The following is a 19,094-nucleotide window of genomic DNA, read 5'->3' on the forward strand; positions in this document are numbered from 1 at the left end:
TCACCACTATATCCTGAACATCTCAAACAATGCCTGGTGCATAGTAAGGTGCTCAGTTAAGTACTGGCCTAATAAATAAATGATGCAGGTGAGGCAGTGGCAGTAGAACAGGAGAAAGCATTTAGTAAATATTACCAACACAATAAAGTTAGAAGAGGTGGGGAGATATTAGAGCAGTGAGGAAGTGGCATGAAAGGCTACTCCCAGGTTCCTGGCTTGGGCAAGTAAGTGGATGGTTGTTATTTAAAAAAAGATAAGGAAAGGAGGAGGAGGAGCAGGTTTTTTGAACCTCAGAGGGTATATGAGGTCCCACCTGGAGACATCATGGCTTGCAAGTGCAGATGCCCAAGAGGCACTTATACCTGAAGATCTGGACGTCACTAAACATACATTCAGCTGTTGAGCCATCAGATCACCCAGTGGGCAGAGAAACGACTGCATGCCCACTAAGTAGACGACTGAGGGTCAGATCCTTGGGCTTAAGAGTCAACAGAGCACAGATTTAGAAAAGCTAACTGAACAGAAAGACAATCTGAGGGTTTAGGGTGTTGGGAAAAGTGGGGTGAGGGGTGCATCAGGGAAGAGAAAAAGGCTTCATGTAGTCCACAAAATCCACTGCAGGAGACCAAGCAGGATGACTAAATATCGACCTTTGAACCTGGTCATACGGGTGTCACTGGTAGCCTTAAGAGAAGCACTTTTCAGTGGATTAGTTGGGAGAATAACTTAGCCAGTACTTAAGGGATGAATTTAAATAAAGGATGAGAGTTAGTCTCACAGGAAAGCTTTTTGGTTTATTAAGTTGAGGCGCTGAAACATCATCAAGGTTATGTCTAACACTTATGAAGTGACCAGTAAGTTTGTGAACGACGACAAGGTTTCTAAAAGGCTAGTGCGGCAGGGCACGGTGGTTCACGCCTGTAACCCCAGCACTTTGGCAGGCCGGGGTAGGAGGATCCCTGGAACCCAAGAGTTCGAGATTAGCTTGGTCAACACAGGAAGACACCGTCTACCAAAAGAAGAAGAAGAAAAAAGCCAGCGGGAACAGCCCTTGCAGGCGTGAACTATGCTTCTCTTCCTCTATCCTTTCAGCCATTTCCAGGGAGGGGGCCCTTCCACATAAAATGCAGACAAAACGAGGGAGACCGACACCCCTCCCTCCGATTTGTGAGTCATTTTTGTGGCAGCTGGGGGCGGGGATGGGAATATTTGAATTGCAGGAGGTGCCCGGTTTCCCGTGGATCTTGGAACTTGTTAACTGGGTGGCTCCATGCTGAAGGGCGCTAGGGAGACTCATTCACATTTTCCTACCCGGCACTCACGCCCTCCATTCAGCACTTTCCTCTCCTTCTCCCTAACACTTGAAACCAGGGACAAAGCTTTCCCCCAGCTGCTACCTCAGGTTGACCTTCCACCCACAAGCCCACCGCTGGACCTTCTCCTACCACGTGACATCCCCCCCCCCCCGCCCACCGAGACTCCCCGCCGTCGACCCCTCCCTTCGGGCCGCAGCCCGCTTTACCCCGCCTCTCAGGTCCACGTGACCGCCTCTCTCCCACCTGACTGGCTCCTCCCTTTCCCTGGCCGGACACGGCCGCCGTCGCAGCTGCCCGACTCCAAAATGGCAGCCGCGCACAGCGCGCACCCAAGCGGCCGGACCTCCCTGACTCCAGGGCCGCCCCACTCTCGCGCCCTGCCTCCCTCCTTCGGCCTTCACCTACCCGCCTCCGGATTGGCCGCTAGGAATCCCGCCCCTCTAAGGCCCCGCCTGCTATTGGTCACGGTAGGCTGCCCTTCAGAGAGGAGTGCCCCTCCCCGCCCCCCGCCCCCCGCCCCGGGAGGTATTTTCCATTCTGGTGGGGGTTGGGGGGAGGGGGGAGGGGAAACGGGTGAAGAGGGGGAGGCGACAGGGAAGGGGGTGGGGGCCTGGCGGGGGCATCCGGCGGAGCTGGGGTCCCCGGGCTCCGTCGGAGGAAGCGAGGCTGCGCTCGCTGGGCAGTCGGAGGGGACAGGACGCACCGGAGGGCAGGCGGACTCGCCCTGTCGGTGACTGCGCCGTCCGGGCCCGTCCTGCCTGGCCGCAGGTGCCCTGGATGAGGCCGCCCCGCGCGCCCCGAACGGTGAGTGTCCCTGCGGTCGCGCCCGGCCCGCCGCCTGGACCCCGGCCCCCGCGCCGTTGTCTGCGGCCGCCTCTCAGTGCCCCAGTGCCCGCGCCCGGCTCATTCCGCCCCCGGCTGTCGCCCCCGCACCCCGGCTGAGGCAGCGCCGGCCTCGGGCTGGGATGGGCTGGCCGGGGAAAGGACGGCGAGCCCGGGCCGCGAGCCCCGTGCAGACCATGCCGCGCACAGTGGGAGCTTGCGCTTAGTAGGCTCTCGATGCATTTCTGTGGAATTGTTTTTCTGGTTGGAGGAACGTGGGGTACCTAAGGGGAAGGGAGTCGTCCGGGGCCAGTAGGAGGGCATTCGTGATCGGGGTCGTGGGGGGTCGCGGGGAGGCCACTGGAGACTGAAGCAGTTACGCAGGCTGAAGGCAAGGGAGCACCGACCAAGTCACCTGGGGCTCCAAGAGCCCGATCTGGGGGTCTTCAAGGTCGAGGAGAAAAGATCCTCTGGGGGATGAGGAAGGGAACCGAGGAGTATAGATGTGGGAAATGAATTGAGTGCCCCGAGAGGTTTAACTAACCTAGGTGAGTAAGGGATGCGGAGGCGGGAGCTGGAAGACCCCTCTGCAACTGCTTGGGCTCCTAAGAGTCTTTGATGTGGGGTTTGGGCATCCGAGTAGGAGAAGCGAAGTGACTCTGTGGAGAGGGAATTGCATTTAAAGAAGGATGCTAAAAAACAGTGTAAGTACATCTTGGTTTGATTCTGAACTTTGAAAGGCTTGAGGGTTTGGAGTCACAAGGAAATTTTGACCGTTTCTTGTGGCATTCCAACTAAAGGGTGCCTGGCTGCTGGACTTTGTCAATGATCTTTTATTGAAAAATGTATGTGTATGTTTGATGGTATTCTATCAGTTACAAGTTTTTCTGGAAATTCTCATAACTACACCTTGAAATTCTTGTAGCAACCTCTCTATCCATAGTGGTGACTTCTTCCCTATTTAACATTTAGAATGGATTGTGCTATTATGTACTACTGACTGTTATTCTGGAAGACTAATAAGTAATTCACATTCTTTCTTTTCCTTACTTTCGTTTCTCTACAAGATCATGCAAAATTGAACTACAGATTCTATAGAAGTTTTAAAATATTTTAACTTGTGTTGACTGGGAAGGAGGTGGTAAGCTAGCAACTCTATTAAGCAATACTAAAATCAGGTTGAGTTTCCTAGCAATTGGTAATCTTAATGTCAGTTGTTTAGTTTAATTTTAATAATTTTTCATTTATATAGCACTCTTGAGAATGGGTTGGGAACATAGAAAATGCACACCGGGTTTAGGCAGTGGTGGTCCCCAGAGTGCACCTCTGTTGCTGTCCGTGGCGGTTCTTCATTTCACTGAGAAGAGATCTTTAATCTTACGAATATTTTCTTAATTTTATGTATGTTAGTAATTTTTTACATTTGCAGAGTACTTTACGGTTTACAAAATGAAAGCTGATTAGTTCTTGAACATCTTTTGGAAAAATTTGTAGATCATATTTTGGCCATTTTATCCATCAGAGAAAACATTTCTGCAAAAAAGGTGTTAATATTTTCAGTTGGCACCTGCTAAGTTCTTGAATAACTAGTGGATAATTATATGTATTTTCTCCCTATTGTCCTTGAATTTTACTATTTGTCCTCAGGGAGAATGTACTGGCATGCAAAACAGTAGCCTAAAATTTTGAAACCTAACACCTTTTAACATTATAATAGCTTCTACATTATTCACCTTGAGAATCATCTATGGCAAACCAGTGGTCAGGAAAGCTTTCCCCTATCACCTTTGTTTAGTTAGACTGGGCTGTTTTCTCCTTTTGTGGAACTAAGGAAAAATAACACTTACTGGCTGTGAAGTTGTAGTAATAACTAAACAGAATGAGAATGGGAGGCTTGGAAAAAAAGATGTATGTGTATGAGTCACATTTCTTCTAGAGCTGGAAGGGTAGCATTGGAGATGATGTTTTGCAGATTAGGAAACCAAGGCCCAGAGCAGTTGAAGGGATTAAATTGCTATTTAGTGGTGGGGCCAGGATTGGTGGGCAGGTCTATGGACTCCAGCACAGAGATTTTTCTACTGAACACTTTCACATTGTTTATTTCTAAAGTATTCATGTGCCAACTATTAATGGTTTTTGGATTATTTGTGATATTGTTCCCTTCTAAGGATGAAGAAGTTTGAGTTGACTGCTTTTATCCGTGACATTATGTAAAACTGGGTGAGCTTTTATTTAAAAGTTTAAAACAATACACTGCATTGTTAGTGTTAGTGCTGATAGTTCCCTGTCATTGGAAAGAGACAAACTGTCATTTAGATGAAAATATTCAATGAATGTCTTAGAGTAGTTTAGCATTCTATAATTTTTATGCTAAAAATTAATTGCTTAAAAGATTTTCAAAATTCAAAAGGCTTTTATATTTTGAAAGTAAATTATATGAAAATTATTATAATATTCAGTTAGTGTGGGGGTTTTGTTAAAATGGGTTTAGTACCTTTAAAAAGAGAGTAGAATTACATGATCATTATGAATACGTCATTCCTATCATAGTTGTAATACAGAAAGACACGGTCTGTATCCCAGCCCCTTCACATGATCTCAGGCAAGTGATTTAACCACTGTGTACCTGAGTTTACTCATTTGTGAGGGAGGGTGTTAAAAGTACCTACCTCACAGCATAGTGGTGAGGTTTAACTGTGCCTACCTACTACAGAGAAAGGGTACAGCAAATATTAGACATTATTCTCTGTGGTTCATTAAGTGTAATTAGGCAGTTGTGTGCCCATTTATTTCCTTGCTGTACGTGCACTTTCAAGTTACAAAAATTCCTGGAAAAATGCACAATCAAATCATAGTTGTGAAAAATGCACAATCAAATCATAGTCTTCGGTAAGGGGGTGCTTGTGCAAATGATGCTCTGAGGTTTGGTATTGCTCTCCTCTGCTTACCTTGGACCTTTAATTAGGTCTGCATATCAAATTAGAGTGAATGTGTTAGTGTTTCTGAATGTTATTGGGAGATCTTTGTTGCAGTTTCATTATTCTAGAACAAAAATATTAATAATTGAATTGCAGGTATTCTAGTGAAAATACAGTACTAAAGTACTAGAGACCTGCGGGGTATGCTTAGGTGAGGAGGTCAGGAATTATAAGTCAAGAATTATTAATTATTGATCGCAGCTCTTCTCTGCCAGTGGAACCATGGGAAAATCATTGAACCCTGTTTTCTATTAAGTGAATATTTTGATGACTTCATTCATTAAGCTGAGATTTTAGTGATAAAATTTGTGTGACTCCAATTTTATAACACATGGTTCTTTTTAATTTGCTGTAACCCAGGTCCAACTAGTGTCATGACCATGTGTTTTAGCACATGTTTTTGACGGTGATAGTTTGAGTCATAAGTTATCTCAGAATCTTTGTTAATGGTGTATCACCTAAAGAACAGTGAATTTCTCTTGGTGTTCAATGGTTCTGCCTTCTCAGGTTTTTCTGTTGCTTTTGTAACAGCCCTTCTTCCATCTGTAGTCCTTTTAACTTTGATTCTCATGCATCTTTGTGGTCTTTCCTTACAGCATCTTTGCCTTCTGTCACAATATGTAACTTCTTATCTGTTTTGCAAGAGCTCTTTTTTAATGACTATGTTTTAACATTAATTTTCATTATTTTTTAAATGTATCTCACATAATGTCTTTTAATTGCTCTTATTTTTAGAGTTTCATTGAAGTGAGGCTATTTCACAGGTGAGGGATTAAAATTAGAAACAAGCTATAGCTCAAAAGCATTGTTACTGTACTAGTAGTAGTCTTGCTATTGTTTTAGATCTCAGGCAGGCATGTTTTTGGTGGTACTTCAGTTGATAAATACCTGGGCCAACTCTTCAGTCCAAAGTGATGCTAGCAGGGCTAAGAAAGTCACATGTAGCCATCACAAGTTTCCACAGTTATTTATTTGTTTTCACTGATACAGAATTTTAGTGTGTGAAGGGTGACCAATTTCTAATAATCTTTTGGTTAACGCTTATAATAAGGATTATGAAGTTACCACAATTTATTGGACGTTTATTGCATTCATGACATACTTTTAGGAATTTCATAGGTACTTTCTTCAAGTCTATTACATAATCTAATTGTGTGAATAAATTAGTTAAATATGGTTTTAGAAGACATGTCATGTTAAAATATAACCAACCATTGCTCATTTTTTCATTAGGTTGGAGTTTTCTTTATACATTTAAAGATAATTATACCATTGTGAATGGGCTGTTATTCATATTTAAAATTCATGGATATGTGAACTGAGTAGGTGTAGACTGTACAAATTACTTTCTTAGCTTCAGTGCAGTTGTTAGAGAATGAAAGAGGGAAAATATGAATTATTTGCCTTGTCCATCTTAACAAATTCTTCATCTGAGTTAGCCAGCTATCCTACTTTCAAGGGGAGGGGAGAAGGAGGGCTTTTGAATCTGGTTAGAGCAGAAGTAATCTTGAAAGGGTAATTAGGCTGGATTGTTGACTCATGTTAATATTGGATAAATTTGCATCTTAGTGACCTGAGAATTAGTTGCCTGCCTTTACATGTAGGTGAAAAATTGTAGGGAATGATTTCAGAGAGACCATACTGTATTATGAAATATAATATAGCAAGAATATATTTTCACAGGTTCATATGCTGCTTAACACCAAAATTAAATTTAACTTACTTTGATGAACTTTCATACAGTAATCTTTTTATCAAAGCTGGAAAGAGGAAGCAGTAATGAAGATAATTTTTTTTAAATTGTATTTGAAATGGGCTTGTGTGCTCTGGGATTGTCTTTAAATTGACTTCCTTATTTTATTTGAAGATGACTATAAACAGGAACAGTGTCCAGTCTTCCTATTCTGAGCAGTGTCCTTGAGTTAGAAGTATTTCAAGCAATTTAAAAGGGTGGAAGTTTATTTAAATAATAGATATAGGGAAAATGGAACGATGAAAACTAGAATGATGGAATGGAAATGATATGGGAACTGCAGGTCAGACCTGTGTATATGGTAGGTAGTTGGAGGAAGGGGAGTTAGGATAAGAATTGGAGGTTGGATAGAGAAAAGTGTTGAGGTAAACTGGATTTTGTAGGAACTTAACCCTAGTGTAAATCCTGAATCCCACAGGTTGGCACACCTTTGCATCAGGATGTAGTATTATTATGTACTGTATACAGTTTGCTTTTCGGCTGTGGTTCCTGGCTCAACACAGCTCCTGTAAGCCTCGTTATTTCCTAAGCACTAGAGCAATAAGAATATCTTTTGTTAAAGCAGTTGGCCCCTTATCCTTGGTTCCTGAAGCAGCCCTGAAACCGCTTCTGAGCAATAAAGGTGAAAGATAGTCTTTTGTTATTTACAACAAGCCCTTTCAAACACACCTGAGCATGTGTTAATGAGGCTATTTTTGGAAAATCCCTGGGTAAACACTGGTTGGAGGTGTTGATCCTCCAGGGAAATCAGCCTTGGGCTCTGAGGGTTGGCACTTTCAACTCCACCTCCCAACCACTGGGGAGAAGAGAGGGCCAGACCTGTGGGGGCTTCCAGGAAGATGAACAAGAACCCATCCGTGTGCTGGGAGGATGGCCCACTCCAACCCCATGGGGACAGAAGCGCCTGCACTCCAGACCTTGCTGTATTTATCACTACTTCTGGCTGTTTATTTGTATCCTTAAAATACCCTTTGTAATAACCAGCAAAAGTGTTGTAAAACACTGTTACTTACTTTACAGTGTTTCCCTGAGTTCTGTGAGCTGCTCTAGCAAATTAATCAAACTCAACGAGAGGGTTGTAGGAAACCCAGTTTATAGCTGGTTGGTCAGAAGCACAGGTAAAATAATGGAGCTTCGGATTGGCATCAGAAGTAGGGCTCAGTCTTTTGGGACTGAGTCCTCAACCTGTGCAGTCTCCCCCTCTCACTAGGTGTAGCTGGTGTCAGAATGGGTTTGAATTAGAGGACACCCAGTTGGCAGTCGCTTTAGAATTGATTGCTTGCTTTTTGGTAGAGAGAAATCCCTACACGTATGTTTTGAGGTCACAAAAGTCTTCTGTGTTGATTGTTGAAGGACAGTGTGAAGAAACTGAGTTTGTTTTTTCCTACAGATTACCAGACAGGAGAGCGTCTGAAATGTACTTAAAGCTGAAGGATAAACCCACTGAATGTTAAATACAATCTTTTAAGGAGAAGCTCAAGCACTTTCTTACGGTTAAAATATGCATATGGCCAAAGGGGAGCTCATTTATCTAATTATTTAGTTTTTGACATTGGCTATTTACATGAGAACAGCAGTCCAACCCCATTATCCTTCAGGTGATCAGTACTAGGATGAGTTTTATTTAACATTTTTATAAATGATTTAAAAGATGGACTGGCAGTGACAGTTGCCAGATTTGCAGCTGACTCCATGTGCGTTCCAGGTAGTTAAAAGCCAAGCCAGCAAGGAGAAGCTACAGGGATATCTTCTGATGAGTTTTCATGTGGCACAGAACAAGATAATGCATTTAGGGGAAGATATTCCAAATTATATTTACAGGACCTGAATTGTGACCCAGGAATGGGATCCAGAAGTTATGTAGAAGACTTCCTTGAAGGCATTTATTGTGGTTGTTGCTGGGCCAGAAAGTCCAAGGATATGTTAAACATGTTGGGCATGGTTCTGAAAATAAAAATGATGTTATATAAAAATAATAAACGGGTTATCGTATTTTGACTGTTTATTATGTTCCAGGCTAAGTGATTTATTATGACCGTTCTTTCATTTAATTCTCTTAGTTCAGAAAGGTGGGTGGCATTATCCCATTTTATAGAAGAGCAAGTTTGACATGGGAAGGTTAAGTGACTTTCCCGTCAGCCCATGTGTGGTAGAGTTGGGACTAATGTGCTAGTCTTTTGGTTGTTAATCGTAGACATTTCCCAGGATATTAGGAGGCAGCACTTAAAACTTGTAATAATTTAATTTAGGGTTTGTGAAGTGCTCTTTTACTGTTTGCTGTGGTCGGCTTTGGATGTCATTTTACCACAAGGATGGTATCTAAATACTTTGAGAGGATTTAGAGACATTCCTTAAATTCTTGATTTTTAAGGAAAACTAGGAATGTCTTGGTGTACAGTTTTAGTCACCTCTGGTGACCCCTGACATTTCTCCCCTTGACTTTATAAAATGCTGAATGGTTACATTAATAAAAGGAACATTAATTAACAAGGAAAATATAGTTTAATTGAAAAGTCACCAGAATAGGAGTCCAGAGACCTGGATTGTTCTAGTGGTATAAAGTGGTGATGTGAAAAACATTAGGATGGCATGGAAATAAGCATAACATTCTTCTTGCACTGGAGGTAGAGGAAAGCTTGAACTGTGTCTTGAGAGATCAGCCAGTGAAGAGGGGTTGTGGAGTTGCAGGCAGAGGGAATAGCAGTATATTAGATGAGTCACTGAACTTGTTTGAACTGCAGTTTCCTCAAAATTGAGATAAAATATAAGAAAGTACCAAGGGCAGCCTTTGATTTTGGAATCTCAAAAAGTAAGATTGTAAGGATCAAGTGAGTAAGTGTATGTAAGAATGCTTTACAGATTTTAAATGCTGTACAAATGAGGATAGAGGAATACTGATGTTCCTTTTGCAGAGTGGACAAAGAGGATGCAGTGAAAATTTAGGTGGCAGGACTAGCACAGAAGGTAGAGGAGGAGAAGTGGGGAAGGGAGGTGTTAAAGATGAGAGGAAAAGGACAAATGTGGAGAAAGTTGAATTATAGTTCTCTTTGTGCCTGTCAATCAAAAGGTAGGTGTTACATCTATAACGGAAGAATTTTAACATCAATTTACTGTAAAGTGGAAGCTCAGGAGATAGTTGAAACATTTTAATCACTTTTCATTTAGTCTATATTGGCCATGTTAATAAGGCTATGAAAATAAGCTAATTGAGAATTGGTGTGTTGTCTGATTGTTTCTTCACTCATTACTTCTGTATAGGTTTAGCTAATGATTGTAAATAGTGTAAGAGCGCTCATAAAAATGAAATAAGCGGCTGGCCGCGGTGGCTCAAGCCTGTAATCCCAGCACTTTGGGAGGCCGAGACGGGTGCATCACGAGGTCAGGAGATCGAGAACATCCTGGCTAACACGGTGAAACCCCGTCTCTACTACAAAAAACTAGCCGGGCGAGGTGGCGGGTGCCTGTAGTCCCAGCTACAGTCTCCAGGAGAATGGCGTCAGCCCGGGAGGCGGAGCTTGTAGTATTTAAGGAGGAAGATGCTATTTGATTTTTCTAAATTAGTACAAAAGAAAATTAGGAAATCAGACTCGGACCGAGGCAGGAGGGGAACAAATTGTGAAGGGTTTTGTATGTAGCCATACTAGGAGTTTGGATTTTTATTTAGTTTTATAGATGGGAAGTGACACGAACAGTTTTGTGTTTTAGAAAATTGATCATAGCAGTAATAAAGAGAATATTCTGGAGGAGAAAAGACTGGACCCATTACCAGATAATTACTGAGCAAATACAAATGCTCCTCAACTTACAATGGGGTTAGTCCTGATAAACCCATCCTAAGTTGAAAATATCACTAGGTCAGAAATGCATTTAATATGCCTAACCTACCAAACACCATAGCTTAGCCTATCCTACCTTAAATGTGCTCAGAGCACTTACATTAGCCTATAGTTGGGCAATATAATCTAACACAAAGCCTATTTTATAATAAAGTGTTGAATATCTTATATAATTTAATGAATACTGTACTGAAAATGGAAAACAGAATGGTTGTGAGTTGAACCAAATTGTAAGTGAGGGACTGTATGTAATACACATGGGCAAGGTGAGTGAATGAAGCAATTCTCTTTGGCTTGTGGTAGATGGATGACAGTCAAGGATGACATTTAAGGCTCTGCTGTAGTTCAGGATGGTCTGAATTAAGGAATTTGTAGTGGGGTTGGAAACAAGAGCACTGCTGACTTCAGAGATACTTAAAAGTTTGAGTCCTCCAGATTTTGTTAATGTTAGAAGGTGATAGAAGTTGTGTATGAGTATAAGGTTCCTGCCTTGGCAATGGAATAATATATGCAAGTTTGGGAGAGAGAGAATACTGAGTTTAATTTCAGGTAAGTGATAATGCTTTTTAGGTAAGTAATGATACCACAATGTCAGTTGGAAATACGGGTCTGGATCAGGAGCGTAGTCAGGTTTATAGATATGAGTTTGAAGGCATATACTTTGTAGTTGAAAATAGATGAGTAATGCCCATAATATGTAAATGATAATGTGTTCAGAACAAAAAGTAACTGCCATTACTGGTACTTAGTTCAAGAGTGTAGACATTTCATAATATTAACCTGTTACCCATTGCCACCCCAAACTCTGCTACCTAGCCTTACAAAAAATACAGAAAAATATTTGCTGCCAGAAAGCCAGAAATGTTTGTGTGTCCTTGAAACACTGTGCCAATTGGGATCTTTCTTCCTGCCTTCAGTATCCTGGCTAGCCATCCAGAACAATACAGGATTCTTAGACAAATGCACAAATGCACTTCCTTATCCCTCAACTAGAATTTCTTTTTGGAATCCCTGTTTGCTTCTTTGGGCTGTGAAGTGGTCTGAACAGATACTGAATCCTGAAGTCTTTTTTTTTTTTTTTTTTTTGAGACGGAGTCTTGCTCTGTCGCCAGGCGGGAATGCAGTGGCACCATCTCAGCTCACTGCAACCTCCACCTCCCGGGTTCAAGCGATTCTCCTGCCTCAGCCTCCCAAGTAGTGGGGACTACAGGCATGCACCACCACGCCCAGCTAACTTTTGTATATTTAGTAGAGACGGGGTTTCACCACGTTGGCCAGATCGTCTCAATCTCTTGACCTTCCCATCCGCCCACATTGGCCTCCCAAAGTGTGGGCATTACAGGCTTTCACTTTTTTGTGTGTCTATTCCAGAGCATCCCCAAGCAACTAGCACCTTGCCTCTTTCCCTCTTTGCCTGTTTACCTCTCCAGCCCCTTAGAGCAACTTAAAGAGGGAAAAATAAAAACAGCTTGAGAGAAGAGGCTGTAATCTTTTCAGTTCTCCCCCAAAGGTTCTACTTTCTAAGCAAGATATGGGGTTAATTTGTCATTAGGATGAGATGTCCAATTTCAGTAAAATAAATATGTCTGTTAGGAGGAAGATCTTCAAGTGCTGAAGGGAATTTGGCAAGAATCTGACTTAGGTGGTGTTTAGCACTTAGTGGAAAAGATGAGTTTTGGATTATGTTTTAAAGGAGGTAGAAAGACAAGGCTGTGCAGAGAAAAGTAGGAATAACACTATTAAGAGATGGGGAAAACAGTACCAAGAAAGTAATAGAACATTAAGGGTGGGGCAGCAGGGGGAAGCGAAGGACCTGGTGAACAAGAGTTCTTACCTAAATTGCACTTTTGAGTTGGGATTAATGAGAAATTTGGGTGGTTAGATGATTGAAGACTAAAATTTGGAATTGCAACTCCCTAAAGCAGTAAGTAGAAAATTGAACAAGAACAGAGGATACTGTAACATAATTTAAATAGCAATTTAGGGGCAGTGACAACTGTTACAGTTTATGATGTTTGTAGCACTGATTACTTAATTTTCATACTATTTTTAAATCCCTTGTATATTTTTGTTTTCTCCTTACATTCTTCTATAACAGCAGTTCTTAAACTTTCCTGGACATGAGAATTACCTGGGGCTCATTTTTAAAATACAGATTTCCAGTCTCCCACCCCCATGCTTGAATTCTGATTCATTAAAAGTTAAGGCAAGGGTTCAAGTGATTCTGATATATATGGTCCTCAAACCAAAGTGTAGGAGATACTGTTCTAGAGGGTGGGCAAAGAGTAAGAAGATAGAATTTCAGTTTTTGGTTGTTGTTTTCCTTTAATTATGTATTTTTTTTTTTAATTGTTTTAGATACAGTCTTGCTCTGTTGCCCAGGCTGGAGTGCAGTGGCGCAATCTCGGCTCACTGCAACTCCACCTCCTGGGTTCAAGCAATTCTCCTGCCTCAGCCTCCTGAGTAGCTGGGATTACAGGTGTGTGCCACCACTCTCAGCTAATTTTTGTATTTTTAGTAGAGATGGGCTTTCACCGTGTTGCTCAGGCTGGTCTTGAACTGCTGACCTTGTGATCCACCCGCCTCAGCCTCCCAAAGTGCTGTGATTACAGGTGTGAGCCACCGTACCTGGCCTCCTTTAATTTTTTTAAAAAGTGGAAGTATAATTTACATATAGTGAAATACACAGATATTAAGTGTATGTACAGTTCCATACACTAAATATCTTTAATTACCTTAAGTTAAACATCCACTTGTGAAAAAAAAACTCTAAGCAAACTAAATATAGAAGAGAACTTCTTCAGTCTGATAAAGGGCATTTATTAAAAACCTATAGCTAACATCATGTTCAGTGGTGAAAGACTGAGTTCTTTTTTTTTTTTTTTTTTTTTGAGACGGAGTCTTGCTCTGTCACCCAGGCTGGAGTGCGGTGGCCGGATCTCAGCTCACTGCAAGCTCCGCCTCCCGGGTTCACACTATTCTCCTGCCTCAGCCTCCGGAGTAGCTGGGACTACAGGCGCCCGCCACCTCGCCCGGCTAGTTTTTTTGTATTTTTTAGTAGAGACAGGGTTTCACCGTGTTAGCCAGGATGGTCTCGATCTCCTGACCTCGTGATCCGCCCGTCTCGGCCTCCCAAAGTGCTGGGATTACAGGCTTGAGCCACCACGCCCAGCCAAGACAGTTCTTTCTACACTAAAAAAGAAAATTTAAGGATGTAAATAGGGATATATACCAGGTTCAAGATATACCTAAGTTCAAGATTAGTTTGGACAATTAATACCTCTTTGTAATTTATGATTTCTGTCACCCAGAAAGAGTCCCTGTGCTCCCTTCCCATTGAGTCTTTGCTGTTTCTCCTTTTCCGTGACTGCAGTCACTGTTCTGATTTATTTCACTGAAGGTTAACTTTGTTCTAGAATTCTATATAAATGGAGTCATACAGTATGTACTCTTTTGAGTCTGGCTTCTTTTTATCAGCATGTTTTTGAGGTTCATCCATGTTACATGTAATAATTGGTCCTTTTAGTTGTAGCATAGTATTCCATTGTATGAATATTACTATTGTGGAAAAGATTGTTTCCAGTTTTCAACTGTTGTGAATAAAGCTACCATGAACATTCTCGTGTAAGTCTTTTTGTGACACGTTTTCTTTTCTCTTGGGTCAATACATGAAGTGGAACTGCTGGGTTTTAAAGTAGGTCTGTGTTTAGCATTATGAGAAACTTGCAGAACAATTCAATTTCTGAGATAGTTTTACCATTTTACATTCCCACTAGCAATCCGTGAGAGTTCTGTTTCTTATTATCATCAATATTTGGTTTAGTCATCTTACTGGGTTATCTCATTGTGGTTTGAATTTGCATTTTCCTTGTGACTATTGATGTCATGCAGTTTGTCATGTGCTTATAGGCTATTTTGCTTATCATCCTTAGTGATATGTCTGTTCAAGACACTAGCCAGTCACCAATTTTATGTCATTTTACTATTAAGTTTTAGGATTTGTATACTAATTGGATACAACTTCTTTGTCACATAAATGCATTACAGATTTTTCTCCTAGTCTGTGGCTTGACTGTTCGTTGTCTTGGTGGCATCTTTTGATGAACAAAAGTTTTGAATTTAGTGATCTATTTTATCAATATTTCCTCTTATGTTAGTATTTTCTGGGTCCTGTCTAAGAATCTTTGCCACCCCCACAGTTGTGAAGATATTATCCTGTGTTTTCTTCCAGATGCTTTATGGTGGTAATTTTTGTGTATTGAGGCTGAGTTATCAGTTACGATTAGATTTTTGCCTCCATATGGATAGCTAATTGTTCTAACACAGTATACTTTCCTTTCCCCATTAATTGCTTTGGCACCTTGTTAAAGCTCAGTTAATGGAGTAAGTGTGGATCTGTCTCTAAACTCTATTCTGTTCATCTGTTTGTCTTTCTGCCATTATCACACTGTCCTGATTTACCGTAGCATTAAGGCTTGAAATAAGGTAATAGAACTTCTCCAGTTTAGTTCTTTTTCAAGATTGTTTAGACTTTTTCTTTTTTTAGGTGGAAATTGTACCTTTCCACATACATTTTGTAATCAGCTTATCAATATCTACAAAAAAGTCTTTTGGAATTTTTATTAGGGTTGCATTTGAATGTATGAATTGGAGAGAATTAACATCTTAACATTAACATAATATAGCTCTATTTAGATCTTTTTTAGTGTGGAAAGAACTCTTTTACTATTGTATATGTTAGTTATACATTTTTCATAGATGTCCTTTATCAGATTGAAGAAGTTCTCTTTGCTTAGAGGTTTTTTTTTCCCCCATAAGTGGATGTTTAGCTTTCTTAAAAAATGATTCTGCATCTATTGAGATGCTTATTGGTATTTCTTCTTTATTCTATTAAGATGGTGAATTACATTGATTAGTATTTGATTATTAAACCAACCTTGCATTCTTGAAATAAACTTGGTTGAGATGTATTGTTGTTTTTGTTTTTTGTTTTTGTTTTTGTTTCCTCTGGATTCAGTGAGGGATTATTCTTGGTCTGTGGTTTGTTTGTTTTTAAGGCCTTTATCTTGTTTTGGTATCAGAGTTATGCTGACTTTATAAAATGAATTAGGAGGCGTTTCCTCTTATCTTGTGGAAGAATTTGGGTAAAACTGATGTTCTTTCTTAAATGTTTGATGGAATTTATCAATGAAGCCATCTGGACCTGTAGTTTTCTTTGTGGAAAGTTCTTAATTAAGGAATTTAATTTATAAAAGAATGAATGTAGGCCTAGCATGGTGACTAACACCTGTAATCCCAGCATTTGGGGAGGCGGAGGCGGGAGGATCACTTGAGCCCAGAAGTTTGAGACTAGCTTAGGTGACATAGGCAGACCCCATCTCTACCAGAAATTTAAAAATTAGCCAGGCGTGGTGGTGCACACCTGTAGTTCCAACTACTCAGGAGGTTGAGGCAAGAAGATCCTTTGAACCTGGGAGATCGAGGCTGCAGTGAGCTGTGATCATGCCACTGCACTCCAGGGTGGGTGACAGAATGAGTCTCTGGGTCTAAAACAAATATAAGACTACTCAGATTTTCTTTTTCTTTTTTATGTCTGTTTTGGTAATTTGTGTTTTGGAGAATCTGTTGAATTTATCAGCATGAAAATAAATTATGAATTTTATAAAACAGTATTTCCTTTTTATGTCAGTAGGATCTTTTCCTTCTTTCATTCTTGAGATTGGATCCCTCTTCTCTTTTTTTCCCCTTGATTAATCTAACTTGAGAAAAGAATATCAATTTCATAAATCCTTTCCAAGAACCAACTTTTGACATTGCTTTTTCTCTGTGGTTTATCTGTTTTCCGTTTCATGATTTGAGCTCTTTAATTCCTTCCCTCCTCCTTACTTTGGGTTTAATTTGCTCTTTTTTCCCTAGTTTTAAGTGAAAGCTTAGATCATTGATTTTCAAAACTCCTTTTAAAAAACAATTATTAACATTTAAAGCTATAAGTTTCCCTGTAAGCATTCTTTAGCCGCATCCCACAGATATTGATGATTTAATTATTATTCCATTCAAAATATTTTTAAAGTCCTCTTGTAATTTATTTGACCCATGGGTTGTTTGAAAAAATGTTTCCAAATAATTTTCAAATATTTGGTATTTTTCAGGTATCCTTTTGTTACTATGTTTTCATTTAATGCCATAGTGATCAGAGAACATACATACTCTTAATAACTTCAACCAGTATAAACTTTTTGATTATTTTATGGCCCAACATATGGTTTGTCTTGGCGAATGTTCAATGGGTACTGTTACTAGGTGGGGTGTTCTATAAATGCCAGTTAGGTTAGTCTGATTTTCTTATATCTTACATCTTTATTAATTTTCTGTCTATGGTTCTGTCAACTATTGTGAGAGGAGGGTTGAAGTTTCCAACTGCAATTTTGGATTTGTCTGTCTCTTCTTTCAGTTAGTTCTATTAGGTTTTGTTTCCTATTTCAAGCATAGTTTACAGCACTGTTGAGTGCATGCACATTTAAGATTAAGTCTTATTGATGAATTTCATCATGAAATGGTCCTCTTTATCCCAGGTAGTTTCCGTTGTTCTGAAGTCTCTGTCTGATACAAACTTTTCTTTTGATTAGTATTTACATGATATATCTTTTTCATCCTTTTACTTTTAACCTATTTATATCATTATATTTAGAGTGGATTTCTTGTAGGGAGTATGTAGTTGGGTCTCACTTTTTTTATCTAGTCTGATAATCTCTCCTTTAATTGATGTGTTTAGACCAGGGTTGGCAAACTATGGCTGGCAGGTTAAATCTGGCCTGCCACCTGTTTATGTAAATAAAATTTTATTGGAACATAGCCATGCCCCTATGCCAACCAATGGCTTAGACCATTTGCACTTAATGTAATTTTGATACAGTTGAATGAAAATGTGCCATCTTACTATTTGTTTTCTGTTGGTACGTGTTGTTTCTTTTTTCCTTGATTTTCTACCTGTTTTTGGATGGATTATTTTTTATGATTCTATTTTATCTTTCCTGTTGGTTTGTAACTTATATCTCTTTAAATTTTTTTATTGGCAGCCTTAATTAGTTAATCATGATTTGCCTTCCACTAATATTTTGCCACTTAATGTGTAGTTCAAGAATCGTCATAGTTACTTCCAGTTCTTCTTTTCCATATTTTGTGCTTTGTTGACATGCATTTTGAGTTTAAGTGTTCTTTTTGCTTTGTCAGGCAGTCACCTTTTCAAGCAACTAAAAGTGACAAAAATACTGTAATCCCAGCACTTTGGGAGGCTGAGGTGGGCAGATTGCTTGAACCCAGGAGTTTAAGACCAGCCTGAGCAACACAGTATCTACAAAAAATAACAAAAATTAGCTGGACATGGTGGCTCATACCTGTAATTCCAGCTACTCTGGAAGCTTAGGTGGGAGGATTGCTTGAGCTCTGGGCTGTTGAGGCTGCAGTGAGCCTAGATCATGCCTCTGTGCTTGAGCCTGGGTGACAGAGAGTGAGACCTGTCAAAAAGAAAAAAATATATCTTTAATATTTACTTCATTTAATCATTTTTTTTAGATCTTTATATCTTTGTATCCATCCAAGTTTGTATCTAGTGTATTCCCTTTGCTTAAAAAACTTGCTGTTACATTTCCTGTAGTACAACATTCTTCTCCTTTCGTTTTCAGTTTTGAAAGTGTTGGTGTGGATATAGAATTCTAGGTTTTTAGGATCCCCCACTACCATCTTAAAGATGTTGTTCCACTGTCTTCTTGTTTGCATAGTTTCTGACAAGAAGTTTGTTGTAATTCTTGTATAAGTTTATTGAGCTTCATGGATCTGTGGGTGTATTGTATTCATCAAATTTGTAAATTTTTAGCCATCTATATTGAAATTTTTTTCTTCTCAGGTGTCTTTCTCTTACAGATTCTAATCCCACATATGTTCAGCCACTTAATATTAACTCGCAGGTTACTGAGGCCCTGTCCATTTTTTCTTCCAGTCTGTGTCTTTTTCCTTTAGTTTGGAATTTTTCTGTTGCCCTGTCTTCAAGATAACTGATTTTTTTGTTAATAGTTTCTTTGTCTGATTTGATATTATGCCTGTCCAGTTAGTTTTTCATATCAGATATCCCTTTTTTTTTTTTTTTAGTTCTAGAAGTCCCATGTAGTTCCTCTTACATATATATGGTTTCCACTTCTCTATGAGGTATTTCCTTTTTTCTTCATTGTGTTGATGTTTTTCTTTATGTCTTTAAATTCTTTTCTAATAGCTGTTATAAGGTCTTTTATTCAAATGTCCTTTACCTACCCCAGCCATTTCTTGGTCCTTATTATGGGTTATTATTTCTTTTTCATAAGTCTGGTAATTTTTTATGGATTTCATGATGTTGAAT

At 40.0% G+C, this 19,094-nt stretch overlaps 1 protein-coding gene across 3 annotated transcripts in view; it reads left to right on the plus strand.

The window, feature by feature from the left end:
* The first annotated feature begins 1,560 nt into the window (after window positions 1-1,560).
* SOCS5 (suppressor of cytokine signaling 5) overlaps window positions 1,561-19,094 on the plus strand; it is a 99,885-nt gene continuing 82,351 nt past the window's right edge. The window contains exon 1 of one of the 3 annotated variants that reach the window (XM_023223857.1): window positions 1,561-1,783. The gene's annotated coding sequence lies outside the window, so the exon portion shown is untranslated. Of the gene's footprint in view, window positions 1,784-1,850; window positions 2,121-19,094 lie in introns of those variants that run through there. The other 2 variants (XM_023223856.1, XR_002734029.1) reach the window with 2 other exon arrangements.

The sequence above is a fragment of the Piliocolobus tephrosceles genome, chromosome 15, assembly GCF_002776525.5.
Source record: "Piliocolobus tephrosceles isolate RC106 chromosome 15, ASM277652v3, whole genome shotgun sequence".
Lineage (NCBI taxonomy): Eukaryota > Metazoa > Chordata > Mammalia > Primates > Cercopithecidae > Piliocolobus > Piliocolobus tephrosceles.